At 43.5% G+C, this 22,133-nt stretch overlaps 2 long non-coding RNA genes across 2 annotated transcripts in view; both read right to left on the bottom strand.

The window, feature by feature from the left end:
- LOC148148553 (uncharacterized) overlaps positions 1 to 22,133 on the bottom strand; it is a 144,305-nt gene that overhangs the window by 50,216 nt on the left and 71,956 nt on the right. The window lies entirely within an intron of this gene.
- LOC148148554 (uncharacterized) overlaps positions 5,999 to 22,133 on the bottom strand; it is a 45,422-nt gene continuing 29,287 nt past the window's right edge. The window contains exon 3 of the long non-coding RNA XR_015758762.1: positions 5,999 to 6,110. This is a non-coding gene — a long non-coding RNA (uncharacterized LOC148148554). The remainder of the gene's footprint in view (positions 6,111 to 22,133) is intronic.

A 22,133-nucleotide genomic window follows, 5' to 3' on the forward strand; every position in this document is an offset into this window, starting at 1 on the left:
TTTCTCTCACGTTTAGTAACTAATAAACCCACTCTTTTGTTAACTCAAGGAAGCCTGATTAAATTGGCTCCTTTTAAAACAAACTAATTTGGTCTGGGAGGAAAGCATCCACAAGGAAGGAATTCTTTCTCATTTAACATTATTGAGACTGAATAGTTTTGGGAGGGGGATGGTTGATGAAGAAGGGGAGTTAGATCATTCATTCTCAGTCAGGGCTTAACCATGCCTGGAGAACATTGTCTGAGGTCTGCTCACCACAGAAACAATGATCTATTTTTATATTAAATATTTATGTAAAAATGGTATAATTCTTAGCTCATGCCTTTGCAACCCTTATCAATGTTTAGAAACTTCATTTCGCTCCTGTACCTCGCGCTGTCTACAAATACTGGAGCTGCAGACACAAGCAGCAGGTTCTCTGTAAGTTCATAGCTTCCCCCTCCCCCCACCCCCGTTCCTTCCCCCAACCTGGCTTTCCTTTCAAACTATGTTCAAAGGAAAATCGAGCAGAGCAGTGCCTCGGGTCTCCTTTCAAATGGATATACAAGGGGTTGGGTCAGCTTAAACAATAAGGGCTCTACATTCCTGCAGGACATTTAAAAATATCCTTTTTCAAGAAAGGATAGTGACTCTATTATGCCTTTTTGGCATCCTTCAGTGTCCTTACAAGTATATGCATGCCTCTCATGGTGGGTTGGCCTCATATTCATCATCTTCACAGGTGGTTACCAAAACACTAGCTCTAGCATAAAGACAGCAAGACGTCTCCTTGCTTTGTTTCTTTGATTAGACATCCTTCAGTTAACTTTTAATCCTTTTAAGGTCATCCAACTGAATGACAAATTTAGACACATTTAGAACAGGCACCAAATCTGCTCTGAATTCGTTTAACACTTTTCCTGCATGCCAGCTACACAGTAAGCTGGGAGTCACAGCGTCACTGAGGTACTAGAAGTCAGTCCATACTTTTGGCCCGGTCAGTGCAGAGAAAGCACAGAGCGAGGAGAGGCTGTTTGCTGCGGCAAACCCACGATTTTCCAGCAGATTGGGTACACCTTGGTGACGAAGAAATGAAATTAAGTTGTCAAATTGGGTTTAGCTCCATTCTCCTGCACCGCTACCCATCACTCTAATGAGCATGACTAATTTAGTATCAAAAGGTTTCTCTGACACAATGGAGAAAGAATGCAGTCAGTCGTTACAGAATTCTCTGCACACAGTATTCAATCACTCATCTGTTATTATTCTGTAAAAAAAAGTGTAGCCTATTAATGAGAATCAAATGTTGAATGTAATGCCCCATTCCAATTTCTCCTCTTTTCCTCTTGGTGCAGGCTGGTTTATAGCAGTTTCTCCTCCCAGTTACTTCAAAATAGGATCACAGTCTCACCAGCAGCTTGGCTTTGCCAGGAGAGGTAGCAGGAAGGTTTAGCTGAGCTTAACAGGTTGTCTGCCAAATTCTGGGGGAAACGTGGTCAGGAAACCTGCAGGAAGTGGTCACATGGTCATTGTAATCGGGCAGCTCCAAGCCCAGGAGTCAGGGAAATGATCCTCAGCACAAGGCACCCTTGAAGGGCAATTGTGGCCAGAGAGGGACAGGCTAGGGTAGGCGTAAAGTTGCTCTGCAAGGCCCAGGAAGAAATCTATCCGAGAAAATAATTAACACATACAGATTTTGAGGTTCTGGCTCAGGATCTGGCCAGACAAACCTGCATACTTAATAGAAAAACTCTATCAGCTTCATCTGCAATTTAATGGCACAGTGGTAATGTCTTTGCCCCTGAACCGGGAGGCCCGGGTTCAAGTCCCACCTACTCCACAGGTGTGTAATAATATCTCTGATTAGATTAGATTCCCTAATGGATACAGCCCCTCTGGCCCAGCAAGTCCACACTGACCTTCCGAAGAGTAACCCACCCAGACCCATTTCCCTTTGACTAATGCACCGAACACTGTGGGCAATTTAGCATGGCCAATTCACCTGACCTGTACATCTTTGGATTGTGGGAGGAAACCAGAGCACCTGGAGAAAACCCACGCAGACACAGGGAGAATGTGCAAACTCCACACAGACAGGAATTGAACCTGGGTCCCTGGCACTGTGAGGCAACAGTGCTAACCACTGAGCCACCGAGCTGCTGGAAAATAGGCTAAATAAAAGACAGGAGCAGGGACATGGTGTGTAAGTGACTGCCAGGCAGAGAGATTTAAAATCACCTCTGAGGTGTAAGTTTAGGCTCCAAGTTATTGAAGTGGTATCACAGCTAATCCCGATTGAAGTCTCACACACTATCCTCACATGTGCATTTTCACACATGAGAAACGCTGTCAAAGATCCAAAATGGCACCTTTCTCCATCTGAACCAAGGAGTACTGAGGTCAATTTTAGTGCATCGATACTACCCGGGGTGGGATTAGTTAATTCAGCATGGACCAAGGATCAACCCTCAAACCTCTGCACACCAAAAGGCTGTATGCAGCACTGAGAAAACGTAGAAACTTACTCAGAGAGATTTTGGAATGACATGTGGCCTTTAAAAAGGAAAACATGCGTTAAAGACAAAACAGATGCATCAGCTTACTTTTCTGCCAATTTTATTAAATCCAGAAATTAGGCTATTCTGATCCCATTTGTCAAACCTTTGGGTAGAATTTGTGAAAATAACTTTCTGATTGAACATTTGCTGTATCTGAATATAATTAATTTCCACATTAAACAAATCAAATCACCATTCTTTGATCAAATTGTTCCCCGCTTATGGAAGGACATGTTGTCATAACAAGGGGAAAGAAAGAAAGTTTTTGTAATTTTTCACTTTAAAAGCACCAGGATCTCACTCGTTCATTAAAGCTTTGAGTAGTTTATGGATGGTTACATCATCAAAAGAGACAGGCCAGGTGCAAAAGTTGGGTGTTTTCCAAACTGTTCCCACTTTTATTTTAAAGTAGTATTTTTGTGCGATGGGAAATACGTGTCAAAGTATGTATGACTAAATGCCAGAGGGGGTGGGAAGGAGGGTAAGGGAATAGCAGAGTGTCAAGGAGGGAGGGTACACAGCTGCAAATGCTTTTGTGAAGTTCTGTTTTGTTTCCTAGTTGATGAAGTCACACACAGTGAAAAAGAGCAGCAGGAGCAAAGCTGTTGCTGCTGCTGCTTTGTGTGTACGGATGTCTGCAAGATGTGGAGCGCTCGAGACACAGGCTCTGATTATAACCGAGGCACTCTAGGATTGTGCAGACCCAGTTCTGTGATTGTGGCTCTCGACAAGAAAATGCTGAGAATGAGGTTTTGCTCGGAGCTGCCTGAGTGTATTCAGTGCATGAAACAGCTGCTGTTTGACCTCACTTACTCCTTGTTCTTTCTTTCATGTAATAATCTGGCAGATTTGTGATTTTTGGTCACCCTATTGAAGTAGCACCACTCCAGGCACCTCTCTATTGACCACAGTCACAGCACAGAATATAGGACAGAAACACGATAACAAAGTGGCAGATTCTCCTGCTTGTTGTGTATTTCCAAGGTGGATAAAGGAGCAGAGGCTTGTTAGATTAAATCTGATTATCTCTTAGGGGACCAAAAAAAATTCTCTGAAGTCCAGGATGCATCACTGTCATGTAGGGGCAGGCTTAAGCTTAAAGGCAATGCAAGGAGTGATTGCTCATTCCCTTCCCTCTAGATTGGAATGCTGATTAGCAAATTTCAGGCTTGCTGCTGTGCTCTTGTTGCCTATCCTAGTTTCAAACGTAAGAGCCAGTCAGACAGTAAATCAGTATAATGCCAACAGCTGAGAGAAGGAAAGTACCACACTTGTAAAGCAGCCTTCACTTCAGTAGTCTCCTATTGAAGAAAGCAGGCCCTACTGCTTCTGGATCTACAGGCTAAGGATGCCTTCACTGCATTTGCCTGGCCTGTGTGTTCTTCCAGCCTCCTGCCTGTCTGTTTTGGATTCTAGCATCTGCAGTTTTTTTGTCCCTTCACTGGATCTTAGGCCCCAACACAGTCATTTTCCCACTAACACATGGCAGATAGCCAAAACTCAGCTCATTAATGGTCCCTTAAGATAAATTGAAACAGGCTGATTGGGATGATTGTTCTGGTATCCAAGTTCCCACAAGTGGCAGAGGCCAATTTAGCTGCATGGAGGCACATAATCAGCCTGCACTATAGAGGGTTACCCCTACAGAGGTGGTCTGGCTGCAAAAGCTACTTTTTACAACACCTCGCTCTTTCTTATAACCCTCCAGAATCCAGAGACCCATACACTATAGCTGATTGGATTCCCAGTCCACCTTTACTCTGGGGAAAACCTCATTGACCACTTTCCACACAGTCCATTTGAGCCTGACATGAGGCTCAGAAGTTCATAAGGAAAGTCCTGCCTGTCCCCCACAGCCCTCCTCCACTCCCCTAGTCACCTGTTTGCTCAGACTGTGCTCAGGCTGCCGGTCCAGTCAGAGGAGTGCAATCACTGAAACCAACAACTCTGGGTTAAGGTGTGAAGTCTATGAATACTCTCTGCACTTCCTTTGCTGGCAAAGCAATGGTTTACACAGGGAAAGGAGCCTGAAGTTGAATAATGTTTGTGAGCACCAGTCTCATTGAGGCTGGGGTACAGAATACAGAAACAAGGGAATAGCTGTCCAGAAATCATAAGCAACATCTTACAAAAAGGCCTCAACTCTCCCTCCAACATAAAAAGAGTTATCACTGCTACTATCCTGGGTCTACTGCCAATTTCTGCCAGGCTCTTTCATGGCCAAGCAGTAACTAGGATGGATGGGATGGAAATGAGCCGATTGGCCAGATCCAATATTCTCCTGCAGTGGACAGGGTAGCCAGCAACAGCACTAGTGGAGGTCAGCTTGACAGAAATCCAGTTTGGAATAAGGATAGCTCCTGTTTCAGCCTTACCTGATAGTGTGTGGAACCAAGGGAGAAAATTCCAACCTTCAAGTCTGCAGAGTTCCTTGCGTTACCTCATTCCCTGAACCTTATGCCTGTCAGTAAGCAGCACTGCAAAAATACACAAAATATTGTATGTATCTGAAAGGAGCACAGAATCCCTCATAGTCTGACACCATTCAGGGCATTGATTCTAATGGCAACTATGGTGTAAACCAACACAATCAAACTATGATGGAAACCAACACAATCAAACCCAGCACGCATTGACTTTAGTGAATGTAGTGCACAATGAAATGGAAGCCTCACATCAAGAGCAGTCAATCCAATATCGGCTCTTTTTACAGCTTCCTCTCCCTTACCTGTACTGTTCAGGTGCAAAATGAAAATTGGATAATTTAGGCAAAGAATGGAATATCTGGCTTGAGAAATGATCCACCAGTAGGAATTACCTTCTTCAAAACGGCATGGACCCAGAATAAGAAAAGTTAATGGTGCTTCTAAATAGGTGATGTTTCTTTACTGTTAAAGACTTGCTTGCATTTTATGCTTTGCTTTTTAGAAGCACAGTTGTACTTTTGCAAGCAGCGCTCACTGTATGATAATATGATCAGCTTCATCATAACCAAATCAAAATCCGTTCCTGGTTCCCGTGAACTCAAAGCGAGTGAATTCAGATAGGTTAAGTTCCAATTGGGGGTTCAGTTTTGGTTTCAACATAGTAATACAGATAGTCAAAGCCTTGACAGACTGTCTGCTACTTTTATAATTGAGATTCATGCAGATAGCACATCATCAACCAGTGTGCCTCACCAGCAACTTACAGGAAACCACAGATCTTCTGCTTTGCTGCATTGGATATTCCAAGGCAAACCCTTTCACAAGCACTCTGTCCTACTGCATTAAGCTCTAATTGAAGTCGGTCAACTGGGAAGAATTTCTAATGTACTTTTAAGTGGCTTTTATTTAAATAATAAATCCCAACAGCGTGGAAATAATTACTGGACTTTGAAATCACTGCTTACACATTTAAACTATTTTACAGAAACGAGCTCTCAGTTCAAAGAGGAAGTCACATCATTTATTTTTCGCAGAAGTTGCCTTTGTACATTTTATACACTCAGACAAAAAGTCCCCATGTTTCCTCTTTCGGAGAACAATGAAGGTGCTTCTACGGTGCAAGAGATCAACGTTCAACTGAAGTGACCTGCAGCAAAAAAAGAAAAGCAACAGAACGCACCGAATGGATACGAAATGGCTGTGGAATGAAATAATTGCTGAAGTTAACAACAGACTTTTCACAGAAACAAAAGGATCGCCAGAAAACTGTTACCACCTTTGTCAAACCTAAAAAAAACTCTAGTAGGGTGGATACTTGCATGGCTGGGGGTGTGTGGGGGGATGTTGGGGTGGGGTTAGGAGTGGGGGTAGGGGTGAGGAAGGTCTCCCAATCATTGGCAGTAACTCCGGGGGAGGTATCATAGAAACCATGTCGAAGTGATGAAAGTGCAACCACCACCCCATTAAGCTAGGAATGTACAGGGGATTAAAGTGAGCTGTTGTCATTGCCATTGGGATCCTTTCCATGGGCCAAAGAGTTCCTGAAAATGAAGGCTCCACCAACTCTGGACCAATCAGGAGGCTGCTACATTTCACTGGACAGTCTCCCACTTGATGGATGGGCACCCAGCAGTTTGTAAAATGAAAGAACCTTTATTAACTATTTAAAGAGCTGATATTGGGCTATAAGCTATGATTCCTGAAGAAGGGCTTATGCCCGAAACGTCGATTCTCCTGCTCCTTTGATGCTGCCTGACCTGCTGCACTTTTCCAGCAACACATTTTTAAGCTATGAGCACAGGGGGCAGGGAATCTTTCAACTTTGCCACTGTTGGTAAAGTGCTGTACTATCAGGAAGGCAATTGGCATGCCACCCAATTGACACATCTCCCAGTGCCATTTTTTTCCAATCTAATCAACTCCTAGCCCATCCCGGAGAGGCTGATAAAATTTCACCTTATTTTTTATTTTAAAACAATTATGAATGGCCAAATAAGGATGTTTCAACTGATCTTTGCAAAGATGATCATTATCATCTGCTGCTGAGGTTGGGATGATTTGACTGAGTGACATGAGTCAGTGATATTTAACTCAGTCACAGCTTCTTTCTAAATTGGTGATCAGAGAAAATGGCGGCCTCAACAGTTTACTGTTTTCTCTCACCACCACTTGCCAATTGTGAGGTGTGTGGATGGCCATCTCTGGTTTTTAACTTCTCCCTTGTGTTCTGTACTTCTTTCTCCAGTCATGAGGGTGGAAACACATTTATAATTGATCATAATAGCCTGTGTTCACCCAATTGAAGCAGTTTATTGTGTTACAACTCTTGTGAAGACTGATGACATTTTAAAAAGAAACAAACAACACCAACAGAAGTCAAATCACTGAACAAGATTTAACTGTAACAAGCCAAATAAAATCAGAATTGTTCAGATATCAATTAACAGGTTAATGGAAAAGTAGATTTTCCTTCAAATAGTTGATATAACAAATACGTCTCATTGTCATTACATACAGTGGCATCACTTCCCTCACAAGTGTAAGCGCTTTTGAATTCTTACAGTCTTTCCAACTTTACCTTTATTAAAGGGCTTTTCCCATCCAATCCTTTCAGCTGTTGAGTTGCAATCATCAGTAGTTGTATTTCATCTGGAGCCCTTGAACATAGCTACCACTGGCAAGGTACAAATCTACAAACGCTGTCTCACTTCCATCACCAGAGTCTTGATAGCACAAAATCCTCAGAGACTACCTTAATAAGCCCCTTTATATTAGTTTGCTATGCCCTGGTATCACTTCAACAACACCAGATGGTGATTGTCCAATCTACAATCCTTCACTCTTCCTGTCCTCAGTGCTCTGCCTTTTCCAACGAAGTGACACATACATGATGATACATTCTCTGCAGTAAGAGACTGGATCTCTTTGATGACTGCTGAGATGGAAAACTGTTCCATTCAGAGATAACGTTGCTTGATGTATTTTTGTATGAAGTCTCAGTGTTCTGAATAGTGAGACAGAAAACAAACTCAGACTGGAACCCAATCCCATTGCAATTACTTTTTTATTTATCCTTTGTATCTTTTCTCTTTAGTTCCATGGCAACCCCAGGTCATATGAACATTTCTTAATGGCAGGAGGAAGTAAAGACTGCAGATGCTGGAGAGTCAGAGTCAAAAAGATGGCGCTGGAAAAGCACAGCAGGTCAGGGAGCATCCGAGAAGCAGGAGAGTGTTCATTTCTTAATTTCATTCTCCACAACCACCTGATGAAGGAGCAGCGCTCTGAAAGCTAGTGCTTCCAATTAAACCTGTTGGACTATAACCTGGTGTTGTGTGATTTTTAACTTTGTACACCCCAGTCCAACACCAGCATCTCCAAATAATTTCTCAATGGTGTCTTACACAGGTACTAAGTTCACATTTTTTTCCAACATTCTTCCTCTGCCCTTTGATCTTAAAGCAACATGACATAAAAGAAATTACAGGCTCTTCCCAGGAAATGGGTCATCACAATTTGGCACAGACTGATTATTGAGAGACAATAAAAGTATGCAAGTGAGGGATGATTAGATGGCAGTGTGAGGAATTGCATACAAAGAGAAGAATAAGTGCGCGAATGGCAGTTATGTGAGTATAAGGAGTGATATATTTGAGTAGGTTTGCAAAGGGAGATAAGGGAAAGGAAAGATGCGGATTGTTAGCTGTCTTCCTGTTTGTCCTATATAGTGTTTTGTGCAGTCCTTGCATGGTATTTTGTACACTACATTAGTTTTGCTCATGTTGGGTATCGGGTCCTTCGTTCTGGTGAGTTGTTGTCTGAGCGTGGCTGTTGGTTTGTGTGCCGTTATGAGTCCTAGGGGTCGCAGTAGTCTGGCTGTCAGTTCTGAGATGCTCCTGATGTATGGTAGTGTGGCTAGTCCTTTTGGTTGTGGTATGTCCTCGTTCCGCATACATGAACATCAACTAGCCACGAAATGACATGACCAGCTATTCTTAGTAGCCACACACGCAGACAACAAGCAACATGAATTTGACTGGGACAACACTACTATCATAGGGCAAGCCAGACAGAGAACAGCCAGGGAATTCCTAGAGGCATGGCATTCATCCACAAACTCCATCAACAAACACATCGACCTGGACCCAATATACCAACCACTACAGCGGACAGCTGAAACTGACAACTGGAAGCGGCAGGGACAGACCACTATAAACACCGGAGGAAACATCAAAGAAGCGCTTCGCAGGAGGCTTCCAAGCACTGATGATGTCGCCTAGCCAGGGGACGAAACGTTTGCAACAAAAACTTCCAGCTCGGCGAACAGAACCACAACAACGAGCACCCGAGCTACAAATCTTTGCACAAACTTTGATCACTTCTCTAGCTTCCCACAGAGAAGAAGACATCTGGTATCATAGAATCCCTACAGTGTGGAAACAGGCCCTTCAGCCCAACAGGTCCACACCGACTCTTTGAAGAGTAACCCACCCAGACCCATTCCTCTACCCTATATTTACCCCTTACTAATGCACCTAACCTACACATCCCTGAACACTATGGGCACTTTAGCATGGTCAATTCACCTAACATGCACATTTTTGGACTGTGGGAGGAAACTGACCCGTGGCTGGAATAGAACCCAGTCCCTGGTGCTGTGAGGCAACAGTGCTAACCACCGAGCTGTTACAATTCAAAAAGAGGCCATTCAACCCATCGTATTAACAATGTCTCTCCAAATAAATTAATCTCAATCTCCTGCCTTTTCTCCATCACCCACCACATTGTGTCTATTTAAATAACCATCCAATTTCATCTCCAATTTCCTCATCGGATGTGCTATTCCAGCACCACACTCTTCGACTCTGATCTCCAGCATCTGTCGTCCTCACTTTCTCCTACCAATCAGACACCAAATGCATTACCAAAAGTATCAGCTCGGGTAAGTCGGAGAGATCTATTTAAGTGCAGCTGAATAAGCACATGAGAGAAGAAAGGTTGTGTTTATGGGATATGGGAATAGGAGAAGGTTTATGTGGTGTGAGCACCTGTACTGAATGAATCTGCCTCCATCACAATTTCAGGCAATGCGTTCCAGACACAAACGTCTCTCTGTGGAGAAGAGGTTTCCTCAATTCACATTTGCTTCCTTTGCAAAATACTGTCAATATTTTCTCCTCGTTTCTCCCTCTGTTAGTGAGTGGGAACAGTTTCTCCCCTTACACTCTGTTCAGACCACTTATGGCTCTCCCCACAGCCTTTTTGTCCCCAAAGAGAAAGTCCCAACTTCCCCAATCTGTCATCATCACTGAGTTTCCTGTTACCATCACTAGAACTATTTGTATAAGTTGCTCCTGAGGACTCTCTCCAATGCATTCACACTGTCCCTATAATGTGGTGCTTTCAACATTCCAGCTGAGGTCCAACATGTGTTTTTTGCTTTCCTTCATTGGTCATTGTATTGAGTATAGGAGTTGGGAGGTCATGTTGCAGCTGTACAGGACATTGGTTAGGCCAGTTTTTGAATACAGTGTGCAATTCTGGTCTCCCTCCAAGAGGAAGGATGTTGCGAAACTTGAAACAGTTCAGAAAAGATTTACAAGGATTTTGCAAGGGTTAGAGGGTTTCAGCTATAGGGAGAGACTGAATAGGCTGGGGCTAATTTCCCTGGAGCATTGGAGGCCGAAGGGTGACCTTATAGAGGATTATAAAATCATGAGGGTCATGGATAGGATAAATAGACAAGGTCTTTCCCCTGGATTGAGGGAGTCTAGAACTAGCGGGCATAGGTTTAAATTGAGAGGGGAAAGATTTAAAAGAGACCTAAGGGGCAACTTTTTCACACAGAGGGTGGCGCGTGTATGGAATGAGCAATCGGAGGAAGTGGTGGAGGCTGGTACAATTACAGCATTTAAAAGGCATCTAGATGGGTATATGAATAGAAAGTGTTTAGATGTATGTGGACTAAATGCTAGCAAATGGGACTAGATTAATTTTGGATATCTGATCGACATGGACAAGTTGGACTGCAGGGCCTGTTTCCATGCTGTACATCTCTATGATTCTATGACTCTATCACTGGACTCCGACTACCTTAAGGAAGATAATATTAAAGCAATGTACAGCCTGAGTTGATATTCAGTAATTAATGTCTCAACAATAACAAAACAAAATCATATTTGAAATCCCATCTTTGGATTGGCATCACACAACAAGAATGCCACAGCCAGGTATGCTGCATTACTGAGTTTCACTTGCAAATCAGAACCTCACTGTCCAACCCTCCCAATGTTTTTCAAAGTAAAACCATGACCATAGAATGTACAACACACAGGCAGACCGCACAGTGCAGTTGCTCACACTGCATAAACCTTCTCCTATTCCCATATCCCATAAGCACAACCTTTCATAGAACATAGAACATAGAAGAATACAGCGCAGTACAGGCCCTTTGGCCCTCGATGTTGCGCCGATCCAAGCCCACCTAACCTATACTAACCCACTATCCTCCATATACCTATCCAATGCCCGCTTAAATGCCCATAAAGAGGGAGAGTCCACCACTGCTGCTGGCAGGGCATTCCATGAACTTACGACTCGCTGAGTGAAGAACCTACCCCTAACTTCAGTCCTATATCTACCCCCCCTTAATTTAAAGCTATGCCCCCTTGTAATACCCGACTCCATACGCGGGAAAAGGTTCACACTGTCAACCCTATCTAACCCCCTAATCATCTTGTACATCTTTCTTCTCTCATGTGCTTATTCAGCTGCACTTAAATAGATCTCTCCGACTTACCCAAGCTGCTACTTTTGGTAATGCATTCGGTGTCTGATTAGTAGGAGAAAGTGAGGACTGCTGGAGATCAGAGTCAAAGAGTGTGGTTGGGGAACAGCACAGCCAGTCAGGCAGCATCCAAGGAGCAAGAGAATCGTCGTTTCAGTCGGATTGGTCTCAGGTTGAAAATATTTCTCCGGAAATTCCTGTTGGATTTATCAGTGACAATCTTACTTTTAATATCCTCTACATTTGAATTCTCCCAGAAGCGGAAGCATTCGAAACTTGCTCAACTTTAAAAGCCCCATTTCGATCACCCTCAGCCTTATCTTTTCGAGACTAAAAGCCTCCAGCTGTTCAATATTTCCTAATAGCTTTAACCTCAAAGCTTGATAATGTGTTTTTCTAATTTTATTGATGCCTTTATATCTTTATCTTTGTTATCATGTGAAGGCAACAATTTAAGTAGGCTTCCATAGAAGATCAGAATAACTCTCTGCTTTCCAACTCTAACCCTCCAAAGGATTAGGAAGTTTGCAGATGACACTAAAGTCAGTGGAGTAGTAGACAGTTTGGAAGAATGTTACAGGTTGCAGGGGGACTTGGATAAACTGCAGAATTGGGATGAGAGGTGGCAAATGGAGGTCAATGCATCTAAATGTGAGGTAATGCACTTTGGGAAGAATAACAGGAAAGCAGAGTACTGGGTCATTGGAAAGATTCTTGGTAGTGTGGATGTGCAGAGGGATCTTGGAGTCCATGTACATAGATCCCTGAAAGTTGCCACCCAGGTTGATAATGCAGTTAAGGTGACATATGGTGTGTTAGGTTTCATTGGTAGATGGATTGAGTTCCGGAGTTGCAATATTATGCTGCAACTATACAAAACGCTAGTGCGGCCACACTTGGAATATCGTGTACAGTTCTGGTTGCCATATTTCGGGAAGGATATGGAAGCATTGGAAAAGGTACAGAGGAGTTTTACCAGGATGTTGCCTGGTCTGGAGGGAAGGTCTTATGAGGAAAAGCTGAGAGACTTGGATCTGTTCTCATTGGAGAGAAGAAGAATAAGAGGGGATTTGATAGAGACATACAAGATGATGAGAGGATTAGATAGGGTAGTGAAAATCTTTTTCCTAGTATGATGATGTCAGCTTGTACGAGGGGGCACAAGTACAAATTGAGGGGTGATAGATTTAAGACAGATGTCAGAAGCAGGTTCTTTACTCAGAGAGTGGTCAAGGGCGTGGAATGCCCTACCTGCTAATGTGGTTAACTCAGCCACATTAGGGAAATTTAAACAATCCTTGGATAAGCACATGGATGATGATGGGATAGTGTAGGGGGACGAGCTGAGAATAGTTCACAGGTCGGCACAACATTGAGGGCTGAAGGGCCTGTTCTGCACTGTATTGTTCTATATTCTATGTTCTAATTGAATGACTGTGTTTGCTTTTCTATTTTTCATAGTTTTATTACCCTGTACTATTATGCTTTGAAACTGCAGTACTTATATATCTATTTCCTTTGCTCATCAATTCTAGCTATTCCCAACTCCTTGACCTTCATATCACCTCTTATTACAGACTTAGACTTAGTTTCATGTTGCTCCCACCTTTTGCCTGTCCAAGTTTCTACACATACCTTCCTCTATGTTCTGGTCTAGTAGCCAGCTTGCTCTGTGCTTTTCTGCATGCCCCTGTACTCCGCATAGAATCATAGGGTCACTTGCTATGAACCTAATTATGGATCAACTATGCAGTAGGCTATAAGGCCTGATATTGGAACGTCAACTATATTACGCCTTGTCTCCTCTTTCAGTTACTTTTTAACAAAGTACTGAACAAGGTTAGTAAGGCACATCCTTACCTTATGAAGTATGTACTCACTGCATATTACAAGAAACATAGAAAGTATGGGGTGGAGCTGGGGGGGGACAGTGGTTGAATAAATATTTTTATTCATCTTCACAAAAAAAACATGCAAATGAACATAATAAAAAAAGTCAAAAAGCATGAGGAGCATGGATAGGATAAATAGACAAAGTCTTTTCCCTGGGGCCGGGGAGTCCAGAACTAGAGGGCATAGGTTTAGGGTGAGAGGGGAAAGATATAAAAGAGACCTCAGGGGCAACTTTTTCATGCAAAGAATGGTGTGTTTATGGAATGAGCTGCCAGAGGAAGTGGCAGCTAGTACAATTACAACATTTGATGTGCCCCAGGATCATAGTTAGAAGTAGCTTTAGGAATGATGATGCCAATGGTTATATCCTTCCAATATTCCTTAGATTCTAGAAGGGAACCAAATGATTGGAAAAACACTAATGCAACAATTCTATTTTTGAAAGGAAATGGACAGAATACAGGAAACTATACATTAAGCAGAGGTTCTGACATGGGGAAACTTTAGAATTCATTATTAAAGAGGTAATGAAAGGACATTTAGTGATCATGATGCTATCATGACTTTATTGCAATGGAGTTGGAGTTTAAAAGTAAGGAAGTCTTCACGCATCGGTGAGATTACACCGGGAGGGCACTGTACAGATTTTGGCACCTTTCTTAAAGAGGGACATACTTACTGATTCCTGGGATGAAAGATCTCTCTTATGAGGAAAGGTTGACTCATTGGAATCTGGGATAATGACAGCTGAAAGGCAAAATTCACCGGGGGCTTGATGAATCAAGATCTACAGCTTAAAAATAGGCAGTCTACCATTTGAGACAGAAATTAAGAGGAATACTTTCTCTCAGAAGTTAGTTCCTTTTTTGAAATTCTTTTCCTAAACTGTAGTGGAGATAGGGTCACTAAATATATTCAAAGGTGAGTTAAACAGATATTTGATTAACAACGAATGATGAAGACAGGTAGGAAAGTGAAGTTTGGATCATGTTCAGAACAACCATAATCATATTGAATTATATTTGTTCATTCATGGGATGTGAGCACCAATGGCTGGGCCAGCATTTCTTGCCCATCCCTAGCTGCCCTTGAGAATAGCAGGGCCAGCTTGATAAGCCAATTGGTTTATTCCTACTTTTAGTTCTTTTTCTTTGGTTATTGGATGCAGCCTAAATCTGAGGATTGACCCACGTGATATATTGGATAACCACCAATTTCACTGGGTTTCACAGAAGGTTTCTCTCCAATGAAATCTCTCATCATATCATCCCAAACTAACCTCATTAATTCCTACCACACTCCCATAGTCACCTCCCTCCCCCCAACTGTTGCTAGCTGGATTCTACCACCTTGCCGTGCTCGGATGAACTCACCAATGTCCAGATATCCTGGAAAAGACCAGCATCTCTGGAACCCGTACAATCTATCATACAACTGGATGATCAGCAAGGCGGCCTTTGTGTGGATCCACAGAAAATGGGGGAGATACTAAATGAATATTTTGCATCAGTATTTACTGTGGAAAAGGATATGGAAGGTATAGACTGTAGTGAAATAGATGGTGACATTTTGCAAAATGTCCAGATTACAGAGGAGGAAGTGCTGGATGTCTTGAAATGCATAAAAGTGGATAAATCCTCAGGACCTGATCAGGTTACCCGAGAACTCTGTGGGAAGCTAGAGAAGTGATTGCTGGGCCTCTTGCTGAGGTATTTGTATCATCGATAGTCACAGCTGAGGTGCCGGAAGACTGGAGGTTGGCAGACGTGGTGCCACTGTTTAAAAAGGGTGGTAAGGACAAGCCAGGGAACTATAGACCAGTGAGCCTGACCTCGGTGGTGGGCAGGTTGTTGGAGGGAATCCTGAGGGACAGGATGTGCATGTATTTGGAAAGTCAAAGAGTGATTCGGGATAGTGAACATGGCTTTGTGCGTGGGAAATCATGTCTCACAAACTTGATTGAGTTTTTTGAAGAAGTAACAAAGAAGATTGATGAGGGCAGAGCAGTAGATATGATCTATATGGACTTCAGTAAGGCGTTCAGCAAGGTTCCCCATGGGAGACTGGTTAGCAAGGTTAGATCTCATGGAATACAGGGAGAACTAGCCATTTGGATACAGAACTGGCTCAAAGGTAGAAGACAGAGGGTGGTGGTAGAGGGTTGTTTCTCAGACTGGAGGCCTGTGACCAGTGGAGTGCCACAAGGATCGGTGCTGGGCCCTCTACTTTTTGTCATTTATATAAATGACTTGGATGCGAGCATAAGAGGTACAGTTAGTAAGTTTGCAGATGACACCAAAATTGGAGGTGTAGTGGACAGCGAAGAGGGTTACCTCAGATTACAAGAGGAATCTGACCAGATGGGCCAATGGGCTGAGAAGTGGCAGATGGAGTTTAATTCCGATAAATGCGAGGTGCTGCATTTTGGGAAAGCAAGTCTTAGCTGGACTTATACACTTAATGGTAAGATCCTAGGGAGTGTTACTGAACAAAGAGACCTTGGAGTGCAGGTTCATAGCTCCTTGAAAGTGGAGTCGCAGGTAGATAGGATAGTGAAGAAGGTGTTTGGTATGCTTTCCTTTATTGGTCAGAGTATTGAGTACAGGAGTTGGGAGGTCATGTTACGGCTGTACAGAACATTGGTTAGGCCACTGTTGGAATATTGCATGCAATTCTGGTTTCCTTCCTATCGGAAAGATGTTGTGAAACTTGAAAGGGTTCAGAAAAGATTTACAAGGATGTTGCCAGGGTTGGAGGATCTGAGCTACAGGGAGAAGCTGAACAGGCTGGGGCTGTTTTCCCTGGAGCATCGGAGGCTGAGGGGTGACCTAATAGAGGTTTACAAAATTATGAGGGGCATGGATAGGATAAATAGGCAAAGTCTTTTCCCTGGGGTTGGGGAGTCCAGAACTAGAGGGCATAGGTTTAGGGTGAGAGGGGAAAGATATAAAAGAGACCTAAGGGGCAACGTTTTCATGCAGAGGGTGGTACGTGTATGGAATGAGCTGCCAGAGGATGTGGTGGAGGCTGGTACAATTGCAACATTTAAGAGGCATTTGGATGTGTATATGAATAGGAAGGGTTTGGAGGGGTATGGGTCGGCTGCTGGCATGTGGGACTAGATTGGGTTGGGATATCTGGTCAGCATGGACGGGTTGGACCAAAGGGTCTGTTTCCATGCTGTACATCTTTATGAACTGGGGAAGTACTGCCTGCCTGGAGCAGACCACATGGGCTCGACATTTGCCCCAGGCATGGTGGATAAGGGGAAATTGTTGCCCCACTTTCTTGACAGGTGCCTGGAGGTCTTGGTGGGCAGGGTGCTGCAGAGCAGGTACATCATCTCCCCATAGGGCTGGCAAAGGAGGTCATGCCAGCATGTCTGAGGTTGCCACCCAGCTGTCTCAGCCGTCTGGAGGAATGACCAGCAGTACAGAAAGGTCAATGACCTTTCCTGCTTGGCCAGGCATGTGCCACCATCTTCTCTCTGATAGTCACACACATTCCATCTCTGCAACTGCAACACTTTCCCGCCAAGAACCATGCTGTAACATTCTCACGGTTAAATGCAGCATTGCCCTCACTCGGTCTCACCTTCCCCAGACCCTTCCTCTCCTAACTTTGCATGGTCTCTTAGCTGCCTCCTCACTCACTCGGCACGCATCACCACTTTTGCCTCACCAGTATAAGTACTAACAGCTGTGCTAGTCACTCTAATCACACTCAATCCCTCCTTTTCTCACATTCCAAGAGAAAACAGCCCAAAGTAGGGCAGAAAGAGCCAAGACAGGTGGTGAGGTGCCCAACATTCAGCTCCTGATCACCTACAAGGAGGGAATGCTACCCCAATTACCCTGAGTGGTCAACTGACAGTGCCCAAGCCTTTCAACTGACATCGGAGGAGGCTGCCCTTGAGTTGCTGTGCTTGGTCCCCTTGAATGCAGGCTGTCTCCCTTGACTTGACTGCTGAGTTAAGGCCTGTTGAGAATCACAACAAGCATTCCTCTTTGTCTCTGAGTAAAACAGGTGGACCAGGCAGAAGTACTGTGAGCCTTGTATCTCTGGCTGGGTGGAGGGGTCAGAGTGCGGCAAAGTGCAAAAGGCCAAGGCAAGGTAGGGATGCTGTGAGCATGCAGGTGGGCAGAACATGAGGGAACAGTGCACTAAGGGAACAGGCGTGCAGCCTGGTCCGCTCACTGACATTGATGCCTTTCCCCTTGGAGCAGCCTTGCAATACTAGTGGCGGGTGAGGCTTTAAAGAGCAGACGTATACTGTATGTGGATCAAGAGGTACCATGAAGATTGTGATAGTATGGCAGGTATTGAATGCCAGCATCCAATAAGGAGGAAGGGCGTGTGAGTGTACAGCTGGTTCCTGTGGAGCGTGCCCTGTGTGTTGGAATCCAGGACAGTGGTCTGAAAGAGGATGAGGTGATCTGAAACCTCCAGGTACCCACCCTCATGTGAGGAATTGTTGCGGCGTAGTTACCTTATAATGGAAGGTACAGCAGCCTTTCTATTAAGCAGCACTTATGGGACCAGGAACATGACGGTTGATCAAATATTCCAGTTGATCAAGAGATCCACATAATCACCGTAAAAGCACACACTAAGTAATAGAAATGTAATGCAGAAGGTGTACACATCACTGTTATACTTCACTTACCACATAAATTATTCAAATAATAATGCAACTTTGCCGAAAATAAAACTTACCCGCTAAAAGCCTGCTCACTTGCACCCTCAACTGACTACCCGGAGCATCGTGGGGAATCATGATAATACAGTATGTCTGCACGTCAGGTATATCATTCTGCCAGGTTATCGAGAGTGCCTGTCCGTTTAATATGTCGGTGAAAATAATGTTTGCTGTACAATAGACAGCTGTATATTCATGTGGTAAGGTTTAGAGTTAATGAGGCTGTTAACAAGAAATAATCTGTTAACTAACATCTCGCCACTTCCTAGCAAAAAATCTTATCTCAACGCCTGGATCTCTGTTTGAAATTGCAGCTAGTTGTTCTCAACATTGTGCTAGGCCTTGCCTGACTTTCACATGATTATCCCAGATTTTTCATCATAGCCCACATTGGTCAGGCCCTATGAGATTCCACCCTCAAATTCAGATGCATTGTCATACTGAAATCTGAAACAGACTTCAAAACCATGTCCTTATAATCGAGTCCAGCTGCACCTTCAATGCTTATTTACTGGCTCAGAGAACAGGCTGCAAGCTGGACAGATCTCTGTTACCACATGTATCTGTTAACCTTGCAGTATCTCAACATCGTGTCTCAGCTCATATAATCAATTGCAACTAATAAAAGACTGAAACTGGATGAGAGCCCAGAACTGGTAAGTTGTTGATTGCTTTTAAGGACACAATGCAAAACTTTATTAACCGAATCGAGAATGGAAAAGTCAGAGATCTCCATCAAGTGCCAGACTATTGTAGTCTCCAACATTTACATCATCCTCATGGGCTTCTGAAAGCACCTACATCATGGAAATAGCATTTGCATTTTCATAGTTTTCAGCGTCAATTACAAAGGCAAAAAAAATCCTGAAGAACAACAGATTATAGAAATCTGAAATAAAAACAGAAATTGCTGGAAAAACTCAGCAAGTATTAGAATGTCTACAGTGTGGAAACAGGCCCTTTGGCCCAACAAGTCCACACCAGCCCTCCGAAGAGTAACCCACCCAGACCCATTCCTCTATCCTCTTATCCTATATTTACCCCTGACTAATGCACCTAACCTACACATCCTGGAAAGTTATGGGCAACTTATCATGGCCAATTCACCTTGCCTACACATTTTTGGACTGTGGGAGGAAACCCACGCAGACATGGGGAGAAAATGCAAACTCCACACAGACGCTCACCTGCGGCAGGAATCAAACCTGGATCCCTAGCACTATGAGGCAGCAGTGCTAACCACTGAGCCACCGTGTTGCAGCATCTGCGGAGAGAAAGCAGAGTTAGCATTTTGGATCCAGTTCTGAGGAAGGGTCACTTGACCTGAAATGTTACCTCTGATTTCTCTCCACAGATACTGCCAGGCCTGCTAAGTTTTTTCAGCAATTTCTGTTTTCATTTCAATCACACAGACATTGCTTCTAAACTGTTAAAGGGGACATATTTTGGGCAGTCAATTAAGTTCTGTGCCACCTCATTGATCCCCTATATTTAACTATTTATCAAAGGTGGGTCTTCTCATGCAATATCTGGTCAAGTAGCTCCAAATAGCTGTTTGCACCTCAATAAAGTATGATTATGTTAGTTCGCATTTAAGGCTCATGGCTCAGTGTAGTTTCCCAATCTGACGGCCCTGACACAAGTTGCATTTGCTCCAGAAATGTGACATAACCTGTCTGAACAGGTTGGTTAAAATTGTCCATGGTGGTCTGGATGTCTGACTTGGCTGTGTCCCTCTTTTCAGGCATACTCTCAGAATCCTCTTTTATTCTCCCCTAAAAGTCAGCAAATTATGAGAGGCAATTATAAGTAGAGGCATCAGACATACTGTTTTTTTAACAAATATGCTTTCTGTTCTCCTGCACAGTTGCATGGGACTGTTCAATCACTGAAGTTTCATAGCCAGTACCAGCACTGTTTGAAGATGAATCTTCAAAGTAGTTGTATGAAGTCCTAAGAAGAAGTTAGAATTTATGCAACACATTTCACAAAATGTATTAATGCTTCACAACCAATGAAACGAAAGCAGAATGCTGCAGAAACTGGACATCTGAAATAAAATCAGAAAACTCTGGAATTAATCAGCAGCTCCTGCAACATTGTGAAGAGAGTAAATATGATAGGCCCATGATTTTCCATCAGAACGAATGAAAGATGACAGAGTGAAATGTTGATCAGAATTTTGTGTGTAAGGGTTGCCTGCAAGACAGCTGAGAAGTCGATGGTTATCCTGTTGACCTTTAGTTGAGTCATGCCGTAGTAAGTTACCAGTTGCCAGGCCATTAACTGGTCCAGGGTGTCACTGCTGCCCTCATCTGGATTGAGGTTCCATCTCCATGGCATGCTGGTGTTTCAAGTGGCCAGCTCTCCAGTCTCAGCAGCACCATTAGAGCGGTGGTGACTCAAAGGAGATTTAGAAGAATCCCTACAGTGTGGAAAGAGGCACTTCGGCTCAACAACGCCACACCAACCCACTGTACAGTAACCCACCCAGACTTGTTCTCCTGCCCTAATATCCTATATTTACCTTGACTAATGCACCTAACCTATACATCCCTGAACACGATTGGCAACTTATCATGGCCAATTCACCTAACCTGCACATCTTTGGATTGTGGGAGGAAACTCACACAGACACAGGGAAAATGTGCAAACTCCACACAGACAGTTGCCCAAGGTGAGAATTGAACCCAGGTCCCTGGCACTGTAACGTAGCAGTACTAACCACTGCGCCACTGTGCTGCCCTAACTCCCAGATTCCTTGGACTGCTGCTCATCCCCACTGTAGGGGAACCATGGAGCCAGGGAATCTCTGACAATTCACTGGACATGGCTACCTCCAATCCAGAAGTAGGGCTTGAACCTCTCTCGATCCTAATGGCTGTCATGGCACAAGGTGTTTGAACAAATGCACAATGCAAGACGACGATAAATAGCACTGTGCTTACTGAGTGGGAATTTGCAGTTTCAAGAATCAGCAGGATTGCAACACTAATGTAAGCATGCACTCTGACAGCACTTCATTCTTCAGCTTGCAATACTTCTCAAAATGCTGTTTGTGGGCATAGTCATTATGGTACTCTTGACAATGTGTAAATGTCTCAAGGTTTTAATAGGGCATGGTAGGCCAGTCTTATAGAGTAGTTTGCCTCTCAATGATGAGATAATTGTAGCAGGTGCACCACTTCCTCAGAGAAAGCAGACAAATGTGCACTTATATTCTCATCATACATGCTCAGAGCGATCCCCTTGAGAGCATATTTCAGCCCACTCTGCCTCTCGCCTTCGCTGCTGATTTGCTGGGTTTCAGTGCTAGTGCTTACATTTTCTTTGCACGACTTCTGTCAAATATACCTTTCCTTCCTATACTGGTGGGAGAATGAACTTCTTGGCTCTGTTATTTCCTTCCATTGTCACAACATCAGCCAACCTGTATTTCTCTCCTGTCCATGAAATACGGAAGATTGCTGCTCTTGCTTGACATTAGAGCTGTGGGCTTTGAACAAGAGGAAGTTTGAGAGAAAAGGATATGAAACAAAATGCAGTCTAATTTCAACTTGCAGCAACAAAGCTGTAAGTTTTTTCTTAATCTCATGCACAGTTTCCATGAGATGAGTACCAGTGGTATAGTAAAAAATAGCTATCTGCTAAAGGTTACTTTACTGCTTTTATACTTGTCCTGTTTAATTAAAATGCATAATTTAAAAGAACTCTAAAGATGATATGAAGATAATGTGTAAACACTAAGGGATTGAATTTCTACTGGGATTTCCCCATCGCCTGGTTAGATG

The sequence above is a fragment of the Chiloscyllium plagiosum genome, unplaced genomic scaffold (assembly GCF_037043375.1).
Source record: "Chiloscyllium plagiosum isolate Xiang-an unplaced genomic scaffold, Cpla_swu_hap1 HiC_scaffold_12, whole genome shotgun sequence".
Lineage (NCBI taxonomy): Eukaryota > Metazoa > Chordata > Chondrichthyes > Orectolobiformes > Hemiscylliidae > Chiloscyllium > Chiloscyllium plagiosum.